General features: G+C 34.4%; 1 protein-coding gene and 1 non-coding gene across 2 annotated transcripts in view; one reads left to right on the plus strand and one right to left on the minus strand.

The window, feature by feature from the left end:
* The window catches only part of IL1RAPL1 (interleukin 1 receptor accessory protein like 1), a 1,264,416-nt gene that overhangs the window by 509,769 nt on the left and 739,543 nt on the right, over positions 1 to 15,104 (minus strand). The gene's annotated exons all lie outside the window — the stretch shown is intronic.
* Positions 14,883 to 14,962, plus strand: LOC144309322 (small nucleolar RNA U2-19). Its single transcript, XR_013375365.1, has one exon. It is a non-coding gene; the product is annotated as a small nucleolar RNA U2-19 (small nucleolar RNA).

Raw genomic sequence — 15,104 nt, forward strand, 5'->3', positions numbered from 1 at the left:
AGAGGGCACTGAAGAAAGTAGAAGGTCATAGTTAAAGCTGTAAAAGTAGATAATCATGGAGGAAAAAAGGAGAGGAGGCAAATGAACAGTGAAGGAAGATGAGAGGGGAGAGCCATGACACAGACATCACTAGATAAGAATATATTAACTGCAGCAACCACAGACACTCATATCCAGTGCTGACCTCCTTACATTTTGTTTACTGTGATATTATAAAGAATCAGAAACCATTATGGAAGGGACAATTAGAAGAAAAATAGTAACCTTAAAGTTTATTTAATACCGATATTTCAATTATGTCCCTTTCTTGCAACTGATAAAATTCAAATAGCAATAAACATGTTCTAAAATGTTTCCTTCATTTCCCAGTGAAATTTGTTCCTTTTTATTTGACATATATTGGAAAGGCTAAATTGAATTCTAATTCAGCTGCTTTTATTTTGTTCTCATAATTGTGTTTCAAATGTCATTCACATGAATGGCTACAAACGCAAATACTTTTTAAATATGAATCTTAATTTTTCTTTATCTTGACCTAAGAAAACTGATAATGAGGTGGCCCCTGTCTTCTGGGGTAAAGGTTTTAAATGAAACCAATCTGGCAAGGACTGATTGCAAATCATCACTGGCTTGTTATGTGTTCAATAGTCTGTTAACTTCATGGTGGTCTCAGATCAATTCTTGGAGAACAAATGTCCATTTCATTAAAATTCCTACCTCAACTGCAACCAATTAGTATCCCAAACAGACTCTGAGAAACCATTCCCCTTATTCTTCACTGGTAAGAAAAGTTCTCTGTCACTCTGCAAGTACATGAAATAGATGCTACATACCTGTTCTGTATTTAAATCAAGAATTCTGTCCCTGCAGTTTTCTTTGTTGTATTTTTAATGACAATTGTGTCTCTTCAAATAAAATTCAAATTGTGACCTGAAAAATCCTGGACATGTATTATCCTACAGGATTCTGTGATGACCAACTGAGAGATACCAAATAGTCTGTAAATTTCTAATTCATAAAAAATTTGAAGTTTTCCAAAAATATATGGAAGTGCAAATGTTTTATCACACACACAAACACACACACACACACACACACACAATCAAACTGATACAGATGAACTCTGTTTCAAGTCACTATATCTAGCTTAGCTGTACAAGCTTACAAAGGACTCCCCAAAGAAATCCTTCTATGATTTCAAACCAAATATGTACTTGTGGTTCCAAACCAAAAGAATAAGAGAATAAAGACTAGATTTAGAAATACATCGTGTCTGAGGTAGTATGAAGTATATTCTAAAGTACTTTCTCATTAGTTTACTAAAGCCATTTCTTGAAGTTCTCCAAAACACATGGTATAAGACTTAATTGTATGTCAAGGGGGAACATCTCTTATAATTTATAAATCAAATAAAGATTCCCCATCTTTTCATACAAAAGGTTTTCATTTTCCTGACCCCTGTGTAGATAAGTGTTACAGATTCAGAAAGTAAGTCAGAGTTATATTGGATCATTGCCTCCAATTTTTCACTCCCACACCATAATAGGATTACTCATATGTGATTTTTGCCCTATGATTTTGGGGTGCTTCCTACTGGAGTAGGGGAAGTATATCCCTTTAAGACATTTGCTTTAGTCATTGCTATGACTTCCTCTGGACAATGAAAGATGGATGGAAGTGACACTGTGCCTATTACTAGCTGAACCTTTGGGAAGTATTCCACATTTCTGCCAACTCTCCTGGAGCTTCCACTGTTTGCCACTTAAAGAATATACTCTAGATAGCTATTGCTCCTTCAGCATGGATCTCAGAATTAATATATAAGGAACAGACTTGAATCTAACCCAAAACCTGGAATTCAGCATAACTCAATAGAACTCATGCAAGAATAGACATGATCAGTTAAAATATAGTCACGCTATAGACCTCTGACAATGAGATAAATGATTGGTATGGCAAACTATGCTTTTGGGTTGTCATGCAGCATTATCACTATAGCCTGCCTAATAAAACCCCATGGTAGGGTGCTATTTTCAGCTATTTGCCTTTCCCTTGGAAATTGTAGGAGATAACAGATGACAGGAATAAGGATACTAGCACAGCAGGTCTGTGGAATTCAACAAACCCTTACTAAGCACTAACTGAATGTAGGGTTAGATTCTTCAAGAGATTCAAATCTGCTGACTTTGTAGAGCACCACCAATCAATGGTGTGTACTCATCATTTATAGAATAATGTACACAAAGTATCAGAAGACCTATACTTTTAAGTTCCCATGGGACATATACCAAGAATGACCATATCTTGGACCATAAAACAAACTTCAGCAAATTTAAAAAAACTCTCATCTTACAAAGTGTGTTCTCTGCCCACCATAGAAGCAAAATAAAAACAACAGAAAAATAAAGGAAAACTACTAACATTTGGAAACTACACAATATGCTACTACATAGTCCAAAGATCAAATAACAAGGCTCAATAAATATCAAAAATACGTTGAACTAGAGGTGACATTGGTGGGGGGATAGGTTAAATAGGTGATGGGGATTAAGGAGTGCAATTGTTGTGATGACTAATTGTAGGGTAGTGTTGAATCATTGTATTGTACACCTGAACCTAATATCATACTGTTTGTTAACTAACTGGAATTTAAATAAAAACTTAAAAAAATACATTGAACTAAATAAAAATGAAAACATAACTTACAAAAAATTTATGAGATGAAGCCAAACCAAGTGCTAAGAGGAAATCTGAAGGCATTAAATGCTTATGTTAGAAAAGGGAAGAAATCAGGGTGCCTGGGTGGCACAGTCACTTTAGTGTCCCAACTCTTGGTTTCAGCTCAGGTCATGATCTCAGGGTCCTGAGATGGAGCCCTGCGTCAGGCTCTACACTCAGCACAGAGTCTGCTTATCCCTCTCCCTCTGCTCCTGCTCCCACACTCTCATTCTTTTGAGTAAATAGTATTTTAAAAAAAGGGGAGAAATATCAAATCAATAAGTTCCCTCCTGAAGAATCTAGAAACATATCAAAATGAACCTGGAGCAAGCTGAACGAACAAAACAATAAAGACAAAGGCAAATATCAATGAAATTGAAACAGAAAAGCAATTGAGAAAATCAGTGTTCTATGGAAAGTGCAATAAAACTGCCAAACTTCTAACAAGACTGATAATGAAAAAGACAACACAAATTATTATCAATAATGAAACCATCACAACTACTACAAACCCTCCAAACATCAAAAGAATAATAAAAAAATAATTCTATATATTTTAATTTGTCAATTTAAATGAAGCGTACCAATTCTTCAAAAAACAGAAAATGTCACAACTTATCCAAAGTGAAATTGCTAATTTGAGTAGTTCTATAACTACTAAGGAAACTGAATTCAAAATTAAAATCCTTTCAAAAAAGAAATCTTCATGTCCAGGTGATTTCACTAGAGAATTCTACCAAACATTAAAAAAAGCATTAGCACCAATTCTATACAACTTCTTCCCCAAAATAGAAGAGGATGGAATACGATTAAGATTATCCCTTATCGAATATCCCTTATGAACTCTACACAAAACAATTTTATAAAATATTAGCAAGTAGAATTCAGTGATACATAAAAATACTTATACCATGATACAGTGGAGTTTATTTTCAAGGCTGGTACGCTATTCAAAAAGTAGCCAATTTAGCCCACTATATTAACAAACTAATAAAAAAAACATGATCATATTATCTGATGCAGAAAAATAATTTAACAAAACTCAACACTCATTCCTGATAAGAACTTTTAGAAAAACAAGAATAGAGAGATAGAGAGGAGTACCTTCAACCTGATAATGAGCATCTACAAAAATCTGCAGCAAGCATTACACTTAATCTTAAAAGACTGAGTGAACTGAATGATTTCCTTCTAAAATCTGGAACAAGGTGGGATTCCCGGGTGGCTCAGCAGTTTAGTACCTGCCTTCAGCCCAGGGCGTGATCCTGGAGTCCTGGGATCGAGTCCCACATCAGGCTCCCTGCATGGAGCCTGCTTCTTCTCTGCCCCTCTCTCTCTCTCTCTCTCTCTCTCTCTCTCTCTCTCTCCCTCATGAATAAATAAATAAAATCTTTAAAAAATAAATTAAAATCTGGAACAAGGAAAGGATGTCTGGTCTCACCACTCCTATTCAACACAGTGCACATAGATTGGAAAGGAAGAAATAAAACTGTCCCTATCTGCAGATAACATGATTGTGCTGTACTAATGGCAACTGGTGCATATTGGAACTGTGTCCTCATTTTGCACTTTTTTGATACAAATCAGTCTCAACAGTAATGATTAGTAACTATGTATTATTAAACTTAACTGAATAAATAACTAAATCTGGAATTGTGAAACTTAAGATTTTTGTTATGATTTGGGGTTGGGGAGGCACCCTAGGATTTATATAATTTATAAAAAGCAGGCATTATAAAATAATGCCTGCTCACATAGTAAAGAATACAGAAAAAAAACAATTCTTATATATGCTGTTACTTAAAAACTTTGTATTTTCAGATGCAAATTTTAATATATTTATATATACCTTAAAATTTCACCGTGAAACGTTTTGCTTGCTGCCAGGAGGAATTTTTGCACAAATTACATAGTATAGATCACTATCATGAAAGATATCAAAACTGAAAGCAAGAATCTTTAATAATTATGTAATGCACATAACACATTTTATTAAATTAGTGCAACACAGAAGTAACTTTAAATACCATAGTATCTTAAAATAGTAGTATAGTAGCTAAGATCTCATTTGGGGCCTTTACAGGGTAGGCTGTATATTTTCTTTGTTAGCTGTCTTTAATTAATGATTTTGCCTTCAGTCACTCCAGGAAATTTTAATTTCACTTTCAAGGAGCTTAAGTCTTCATCTATCAGAAATAAAAACAAAATTAGCCATCCCTAAAAGATAGCTCTCTGTCTGGACTTATCAAGCAGAAGGGGAGGTTTCTGCTCCTATCCATCACCTTTTGGGTCTTGTCTCCACACAAATGAGTAAGTAAAGAGGGGTATACATATTCTTGTAAGATATTTGCATTCTTCTCCATTTTTTTCTTCAGAAGTCCTCACAAATTTTGTCAGTTACTAGTTTGCCCGTAACTGCTTCCCAGGCTTGAATGAGAATATGTGCAAGATCACTGTACCTAGTAAAAGAAAAACTTTTTCAAATGTCCCAGTATGAGAATTCCTAGGAAGATACTTGTAAGAATTTCACCTTTGTCATTAAAGCTAAAATCATTTTGAACATCAGTTTTGAAAAGAGATTGAAATCATCAAAATAAAACCCAAATGAAAGAAAATCTAAAACCTATATACTGTTAGTGTTAGTTTCTTTCTCCCCTTTCCCCATATTGTTTTAAGTAATTTTATCTTTTTTATTCTCTTGCCTCCAGGGAAGCAAAATGTTTCATGAGGATATATTTATTGTAATAACTATCAGTCTAATAGAATTAATGAAATTTCTTTTCTTTTTCTTTTGAATTAATGAAATTTCTAGAGGAGTTTAACTTACCCTGAAAGGATGGTTTATATATTAGTATTATATAAATATATTTTTCAATGAGAAGCTGCTTTTTTCCTCCCACTAATGGAATTTCAGGTCAAGAAAGTTTATAAAGAAGTATGATTTAGAGTGCCCCCTTTTCTGGGCACTATAGATAGTAGGCGGAAAAGCCAGAGTAGCCAGTCCATTAACATAGAAATCTATTAACACAATTCTTTTAAAGCTATTTTTGCAAATTTAATAAAGGCAGACTTTCAGGGGTTGAAATGATTAGCTGTAATGTGACTTAGGTTAAAGCATAGGACATATAATCAGACCCTTTATCAGAATGTTGTTTTTCTTTTATAAATAAAATATAGATCAATCGTCAACTCCTTGTAGTATGCCACAAGATACATAGCATGCATCAAGATGGTCATATAACTTTGATATCGATTCCACTTATAAAACCACACACGCACTTATATCGAGTAATTCAAAAACAAATGCAGAAAATAATAATGTGATACCACTTTACACTCACCAGGATGGCTGAAATTTTAAAAAAGAGAAAACAACAAGTTGGTGAAGATGTTAAAAAACTGGAGCCCTTACACACTGTAAACATATGGTTTGCAGTATCTGAATGTGAAGTGGTACAACTGTTGGGAAAAACAGTTTGTACTTCCTCAAAAAGTTAAACAGAGATACCTATGACTCAGCAATTTCACTACTAGGTATATACCTAAATGAATTCAAAACACGTTTACACAAAAACTTGTACACTAATGTTCACAGAAGCGTTATTCATAATAGTGAAACAGTAGAAACAACCCAAATGTACATCAAATGATGAAGGGATAAACAATACATATTACATTGTTGGAATGGAATATTGCTTAGTCATAAAAAGACATGGAGTACTGCTACATGCTCCAACAAGGATGAACTTTCAAAACATGCTAAGTGAAAGAAAATAGTGACAAAAGACCACCTCTTGTAAGATTCTATGAACAGGCAAATCCATAGAGACAGGAAGTAGATTAGTGGTTGATAGAAAATAGTAGGGTGGAATTGGGAGGTATGGGGTTTATTTTTGGAGTAATGGAAATGTTCTGGAACTAGACAATGATTATGGTTGCATGACATTGTGAATACAGTAGCCCCCCCAACCACTTACCTGTGGTTTCACTTTTGGGGATCTCAGTTACCCCTGGTCAAGTGCTCTCTGGAAGCAGATGATTTTCCTGACATATTGTCAGAAGGTCACTAGTAGCCTAATGCTACGTCACAGTGCTTACATCAGTCACCTCACTTCAACTCATCACGTAGGCATTGTATAATTTCACATCATCACAAGATGAAGGGTGAGTACACTATAATAAGATACTTTGAGACAGAGGTGATTTACATTCCCTTATTGCAGTATATTGTTATTATAATAGTTCTTTTCTATTATTAGTTATTGTTAGTCTTGTACTGTGCCTCAGTTATAAATTAAACTTTATCAAAGGTATGTATTTATAAGAAAAAAACAGTACATATAAAATTTGGTACTATCCACTGTTTCATATATCCACAGGGGGCATTGGAATGTGTTCCCCCATTGATAAGAGGGGGACTACTGTATACTAAAATCCACTAAATTATACACTTTACATTGGTTAAAAGAGTGAATTTTATGTTATGTGATTCTGAGTAGAAGACCAAATGCATTCAGGGACCTAACATATAAATTAAAGTAATAATTAATGAGTACCTCTTAAATCTTCTCCTACTCACTTTTTCCTAGCAATCACTAATCAATTTTCTGTCTCTATAGATTTGCCTACTCTGTATATTTCATATAAATAGTATCATATAATAGCTGGTCTTTTGTGACTTGCTTTTTTCACTTAGCATGCTGCTTTTAAGGTTTATCTATGTTGTAACATGCAACAGTACTCCATTCCTCATAAGGTTTAATAAAATACTGTTGAGTTATGTAGATAATTCTCAAAAAAAAAACAAAGCACAATTCTTGGCTTTAATTTTTTTCCAGATATGGATTACCATATACAAAATATTGAGGAAGCATCAGAATTTACATGAGCAGAGGATTAAACTGTATCAGTAACAACTCTCATGAATGAATTTAGAGAAATAGACAATAGTTGGCACAAAATAATGTGCCCACTATGAAAACAGGTATTGCTGTTTCACATGACCAGCCTAAAAAGAATTGAAATGAGCCTAACTGGAACCACAGGAATGTACATATTAATATGATAAAGATAAAGAGATAAGGATGAAAAAATCAAATATGTCAGTTCAAAGCCTAGTCTACATAGAAAAAGTGATTAAGGAGGGAAGGGAATTGAGAAGTCTCCAAATTTCAGTATGAAAAAGTATATTAGAATGTTCAAGTTCTCCTTAAGTATAAAAATATTATCTTACCTGTGATAATGAAAGTTCTGTAATTACTTTAAATGTTATTTTTTCCAAATACCTCTCCATAAAATTTTAAAATATATTTTAAGAATCATATCACATATAAATAGTAAGCTCATATACACAGTCATATACACACTAATGTATCTATAGTTGTCATAAACTTTATTTATATGTAAGAGTAAATATAGAAGAAATCAAAATCATTTGTGAAATGAAAGGGCACAGAGCTCTACAGAGGTCCCATAAGCATAACTGTAAAAATATATTAAATTATTATACATGATGATTATATTCTGGACAATTATGTTTAATAAGGAATAAAAAAAGAGAAAATAGAAAAAAATTGCTGAATGTTACAAGATCACGGAAATCTCTTTTTAAAATACAGTGAATTTTTAGAGAGTCAGGGTGCCTGGATGGCTTAGTTGGTTGAGCATCAGATTCTTGTTTCAGCTTAGTTTAGGATCTCAGGATCCTTAGATCAAGTCCCACATCAGGGTTCTGTGCTCAGCAGGAAGGAAGCTTCTCTCCTCCCTCTGCCTCTAGTCCTTCTCTCTCTCTTTCTCTCAGATAAATTAAAATTATTTGTCTTTAAAAAGGACAAATAGTCAATATTCTCATTGAAAAACTCAACCAAATTAGCTATTAAATAATATAAAATTAAAAGAATATTGGGGGTTCACTTTGTCTTTATAAGTTTTGCCAAGATTTTAAAAATTGGTAATACCCAGTGTTGTAAATAGGTATTCTCACGCAAAATATGAAGGCATATAAATTTGTAAAGACTTTTTAGGAGACAGTTTGAAATTTTATTTAAAAAATTAAATAGATATGCCTTTTTATCCAGAAATTACACTTCGAGAAATTATTTCTAAAGATATCACATCAGGCACTTCCATGTTTTGTAGATAACAAGGTGAAAGCAGAATAAACACTACACAAGAAAAGCACAAAACAACTTCCATCTGCATTTGGTTGCTTACATCTTCTCCGAGGGTTATTTTAGTTTTACAAAATGAAAGTATATATTTAAGTTTAAAACTGGCAAGTGGAAGGTATGAATTCACATTAAACAGTGAGCTTAGAAAATTAGAAATTCAATTACTTACCTTACATGATAACCTATTTTCATATGGTTACATATGGGTAGAAACAAAGTCTGAAGTTTTACAAATAGACGTTATAGATAGATGTGCTCCCACCCAAATAACAATTTGGGTAGAAAGACGAGCAGTAGAGCAATGGTTTACTATATAAGCAAGACAATATATTCTGTTTTTAAATATGAAGCTTTTATCTACTATTTCCTTATGACATAGATAATACAAACTCTACATGTAATTCTAATCTTGTTTTCTGCACCCATCTAAACTATTACACCCAAATTAAAGGAACGTTGTAAATCTAGGATACATTATAAGAATACGTTATCTTTATGCACTTTTATAGTAGCTTGGTTGATTGAGACATCTTGGTATCAAATGTATGTTTTACTTGCCTTGTGTTTATATTTTTCTATGTAAAGTTACCAAATGCAATCTTCTACAAAAAAAATCATATCAAATTTGCAAATATGATATGGCATGATATTCTTCCTAGTGTTATTTAAAATACAAAATAGAAAAAGAAAGAAGGTATGTCACAGGAAATTGAATTGATTAATCAATTAATCAGTATATCCTTACACTTAAGTATATACTTGAAAAGGATGAAGTCTATTCGTATTAATATGGAAATATGCCCACATTATGTTATTAATGTACACGAATGGATAAAAGAAAGCACATGAAACATTATTAACAAGATATATGAAAGGATATTTGTCTAAATGTAAATGGTAGTCACCTCTGTGGTGTGGGATTTTAGGTGATCTTTATTTTGTGCTTTAATCTATTCATTTTCAGTAAGTACTGTCACCCCATGAGAGCAGAAATTAGTTCCTGAGGGGAAAACAAATCTTGGCTATTACAATGGTTTATGGCATTCCAAAAGCCACAGCATATAAACAGATATACCATATATCCATCATTTTAAAATCTCTTGGGGGGAGCAGTTAAAATCTGAACCTTTCTATAAAGATTGGAAAACACTGCTTTAAACTATGGTTTCCAGTATTTGAATTTTCTACATGTGCAGTATTGTTTAATCACACATGCACACAACATAAACAGAACTATTTTCACGTTGAGAAACAAAGTTTTCTTTATTTTGAGAAAAAATAGGTTTATTACATTTTAGGAATATTTCCACCATGAATGATAAAAGTAGGCAAAAAATGTAGTATGGCTTAAAAAGGTAAGACCTAGTAATTGCAGGTGGATAAGGTATTTCTGTGCCTTAGAATATTCATTACAATCCTTTAAAAAATCTATTTACATCAATCCAGATTCCTTTACAGTAAACTTGAGGTCTAAATAATTTCCTAGAAAAACTGTACCAGGCAAAATCAAACAGGCAAGGAAGAGTTTATGAAAGGCCACTGTAGTAGGGGAGAGAGAGAGAACTCAACTCCACTAAAACAAAAAGTGAGAGAGATTTTAAGCAGTGGGATGAGCTAGTAGAAAAGTACTGGAGGACACTGGGGGAGGGGATTTGTCAGTATGATTAGGTTATGTGTGTTTGCTAATTGACACTTATCAAAGTTAGACTCCTACTCTCCCAGAGAGACTAGAGAGAGAACACCTTAGCTCTCTTGATGATTCCACATCAAAGGAAAGGCTCCCAAGTCTCTGAGAAAGATGTCTCTGAGATGTAAAACTGGCAAGAGCCTGTGAGATGATTTATACCTCAAAGGGGAAGGAATGATTGGACATTTTCAAGTTTTCCAAAGTTAAAGCTCTAAGAACATGGAGGTGGGGAGCCTATAATGATGAAGAAATCTGTCTACAGTTAGCTAAGCTGAGGGAACATTAAGGCTGTTTTGGTCACTAAGCACTCTGAAAAGTGCTTTCATTTACAAGGCCCCTAAGTTAATTTGTGGTTTACTAAAATGACTTTTTATTGTTATCCTACAGCTAAATTAATGCAACACCCCAGAGTGACTCCAAAAAGAGCAGCTAAGTGCATTAACCTGAGGGGTAAAAATGTCTCCTATAATTTTTAAAAAGGGACACAGGATATTGGTGAATTAAAATTGCAAGTAAAATATTTTAAACTTTAAAAAATAGCATATGCACATTTAAGGGGGCTCCTTCTAATTCCCAGGAATGATGATTTATTGCGGTAGTTAGTATTCAGCATAATATTCCTTATTAGGAAGACTTAACTTTTCCTTTTCTTCTCTTTTTCTTATCCATCAAACCCTTTTGCTACCCTTTAGTTTTTTTAGAGAGGGAGAGATAATGGAGGAGGGTGTGCAGAGGGAGAGGGAGAGAGAGAGAGAGAGAGAGAGAGAGAAACTTAAGTAGGCTCTGCTCCCAGCATCGAACCTGACTCGGGGTTCGATCTCAAGACCCTGAGATCATGATCTGAGCTGAAATCAAGGGTCTGCTGGTCCACTGGTTGACAGACTAAGCTACCTAGGTGGCCCAATTACTTTTTCTAATTAAGATAAAAGAAGTAGCAAAAGGGGTATAATATTTGTAAAATGAAGAAAATTACAGAAAATGTAAGAGTGTTTAAGAGATTTTCTCCTGTTTAGTCATCAAATATATAATTTATAATTTTATTAATCCTTTAGACATATGCTTACATGATGTGAAACAAAATATCAAATGACAAGGAATGAATTTTCTTGTTTCCAAGTAGATAACTGAATAATTGTGTGCTGAGAATTATGGGCTGGTGTATGTTCACCACTGAGAACCATGGGGAGTGTGAAATATCTTTCTTTATGTGTGTGCTGCAGCAAAATTAAATTGACTGGACAAAATAATCGTTAGCATATCTTGAAGAATTTGGGGGTTCTATCTAGTTCTTAGCTCACTATAGCTCTTTATTTGCAATATTCTGCATGCTTTTTAAAAATAACATGGCTTTAAATTGAGAAAAGGAAAATGTGAATATTTTGAAGTTACTGTGGCGGAGCACATTCAAGTCAGACTTCACACACTGTAAAATCTGAATACTTAAATGTGAAATTGCTGAAAACAGCATCTCAAGGCTTCAGGACAGTTCATTATGGTAGGCTCTGCTGCCAATGTGATCTTGAAGGCCATAGAAAAAGTGCATTGTGTTATATTTTAAGACTGCATCATAATTAAGTGCTACTGCTGTGTTTGTGGCTTCCAGAAAAGTTATTAACAGCACTCTGTCAGATAATTAGAAACATAGATCATGCAGATATTTCTCTTAATTTGCTAGAATTCACACCCTAGTATAATTGTTCTATTCTCTTTGTTTTTGGGGAGAAGGCACTTTTAGTAACAAATTTATATGTCTAACATCTTGTTAGTGGACAAATCCACACATTTACCAAGAGTTTCTCTTCTGATCTCTTTCCTACCTTAGCTGTCAAGAAATGAAAATATAGAGTATATACATATACACATACATATATACATGAAATGCAAACATGGAAGGTATGAATTAGATATATATACAAATAGACATTTTACTTATGTAGACACAGACTACATCATATATATAGATCTATCTATTATCTATCTATCTATCATCTATCTATCATCTATCGGGGGAGAGAGAGAGCGCGAGAGCACGTGCAAGAGCACTCTGTAAGTCATACAATAAATTTTATACAGAAATACAGACTAATTAACCTTCTTCCTTATATTGTCCCTTTGGACATTAAATAAAGTTTAAGCCTAACAAAAATTTGTATGTTCTAGTAGAAAAGTCAATCTGTGGTTTCCTAAAACCACATGTGTCTGAGGTTTCCGAGTACACACTGTCTCCCTGAAACTGTTTTACTTGATGGTTTTTGTCTGCTTGGAAACAGATCGAACCCTAATGGAGAAGAGCAGTGCCTATACTTCTTAAAGGTGATCCATCCAGTAAGAAAATCATTATCTTATAAAATGTTTTCACCAATTTCCTCCTTTGCTCCACAAAGGACTGCTCCACAGCACCCGCTCTCTAACACTGTTTATTTTTTGTATTTGAGACAAGGGCTGGGCATAAGGGTGGTAAGGGGACCATGGGGAGTTTGTGTTATTTTCACTATTCCATCTTCACAATACACTCAACTATAAATATTTGGAACAAAATGACTACATGTGTCTAATCTTTACTTAGATGGTAAAAGACAAGTCTTTGTGTAAATAAATGACTGATATAAGGTTCATTTCCATTTCTGAGGAACATACAGACAACATTTTTTGAGCATTACAACACTAAAGTGGAGTCTAGGGATGTGTTTGGGATTCTTTGATGAATAGTCTGATGGGGTCCAAGGAGGTTAGATTTAGAGAAACAAGAAAGTAACTCAACTGATATGTGAAGAAGAGAACAGTTTCTTTTTTCTTCATCTCTCCTCCCTGGCTTCCTTTGCTTTTTATTTTCAGAAGTGCTAGCATTGAAAATGCCTCCAGGGTGTAAAAGGAATAGAGGAAAAGGAGGGGATTGGGTAGAAATTACAGATACCAGTGAACTTTGAGGCAAAGAGACAGAAAGAACAGATGGAAATACCAAGATACAGAAGGAGGAAGGAAGTTAACAAAGTTCTTCTCAAATGGTTATTTGTAAGCACTGCTTGTATTTTAAAATGAAAATGTTATATTGTCAAGATTCTATCGCTTTTTAAATTCATTCAGTGACTGTTAATTCAGGGACTGCTGTGTGGGAGGCTCTGAGGATCCTGTCCTCAGGTCCAGAGAGGCACACAGGCTCTAAGTCCTTGCTACTCGGTGTGTGCTCTGGGCCCTGCAGCACTCACTCAGAATTTGCATTTTTACATGATCTCCTTTTAATTCCTATGCACGCCGAACATCTGAGAAACGCAACTTGAAATATATGACTATAAAAGTGTGTGAAACAGACGTGTCTTGACACTATGAGAACACATACTTATTTTGGGGACTAAAGAAGACTTCACCTTCAAGGTATACATTAGACCTGAGGAAAGCACTGGAGTCAATCAAGTGAATGTATATGGTGAGGGTGGACAGTGATCTGGGCAGAAGGAATACTCCTTGATATAATAAAAAAAAAACAGTTTTGCTGGATGGTAAAGTATAATATGGCAAATGGATGGTGGCGGGGGGTGTGAGGTGAGTGAGGACTAATGGTTGATGGTTTGACAAACCAGCTAAGGATCTGGGACTTTATCCTTTGAGTAATGTGGAGTGAGCCACTGGTACTTTTGAAGCATCTGTTTTTCACCATGTGGAGAATGGTTTTGAGGCAGGTGAAGAGGCAGCAGAAAGATGCCCCAGTCTTAACACATAGGAGCCTGTTTCTTCAGGCCTGGAGTTGTGTAAATTATATCTTAGTTATTTCTTTGTTTCAGAAATACAGAAGAAATCAGTATAGTCCTGAAAGAGTCTTAGATCTTTTTCACTCATTTTGTGTTCTAGAATGGAAATGCTTTCTTTTCAACAAAGCAAAAATCAGTAGTTTGTGAGGTCTTTTTCTAGCCTGCATGGACTAGAGGGAGGTCACTATTTGCTCTTTTATAATCAGCTTCAAGGCAGCAAGAGACAGAAGTCATAGCTATATAGAGGACAAAGCGGAACTTCTAAATGGATTTAGTTTAACTATTTAGATTTATTTTATTCATTTATGATTTTATTTATGATTTTATTTATTTATTTATTCATGAGAGACACAGAAAGAGAGAGGGAGAGAGAGGCAGAGACATAGGCAGAGGGAGAAGCAGGCTTCCTGTGGGGAGCCTGATGTGGGCCTCAATTCCAGGACCCCGGGATCACTGCCTGAGCCAAAGACAGATTCTCAACCACTGAGTCACGAGGCATCTCTAGTTTAACCTTTCAGATTTAAGATGCTTAATTCTCTGAGATCTGTTCTTACTGAAGTACATCAATGATGAAAATAGCCAAATCTGAGCATCAGAAGATCTGCCTGTCTACCTGCTGCATGATCTTCATAGTTCTGGGAAGCAAAAGTACTTTAAAACAATAAGGGCTTGTATCTGGGATTATGAGTGCGTGAGTGTATGCATGCATGCTTATAAAAGTGACAGTGGATAACTGAGGACTTGTTGATGGATGAATGAGATGGGAGGGTATGTGTGTGTGTA

The sequence above is a fragment of the Canis aureus genome, chromosome X (assembly GCF_053574225.1).
Source record: "Canis aureus isolate CA01 chromosome X, VMU_Caureus_v.1.0, whole genome shotgun sequence".
NCBI classification, from domain to species: domain Eukaryota; kingdom Metazoa; phylum Chordata; class Mammalia; order Carnivora; family Canidae; genus Canis; species Canis aureus.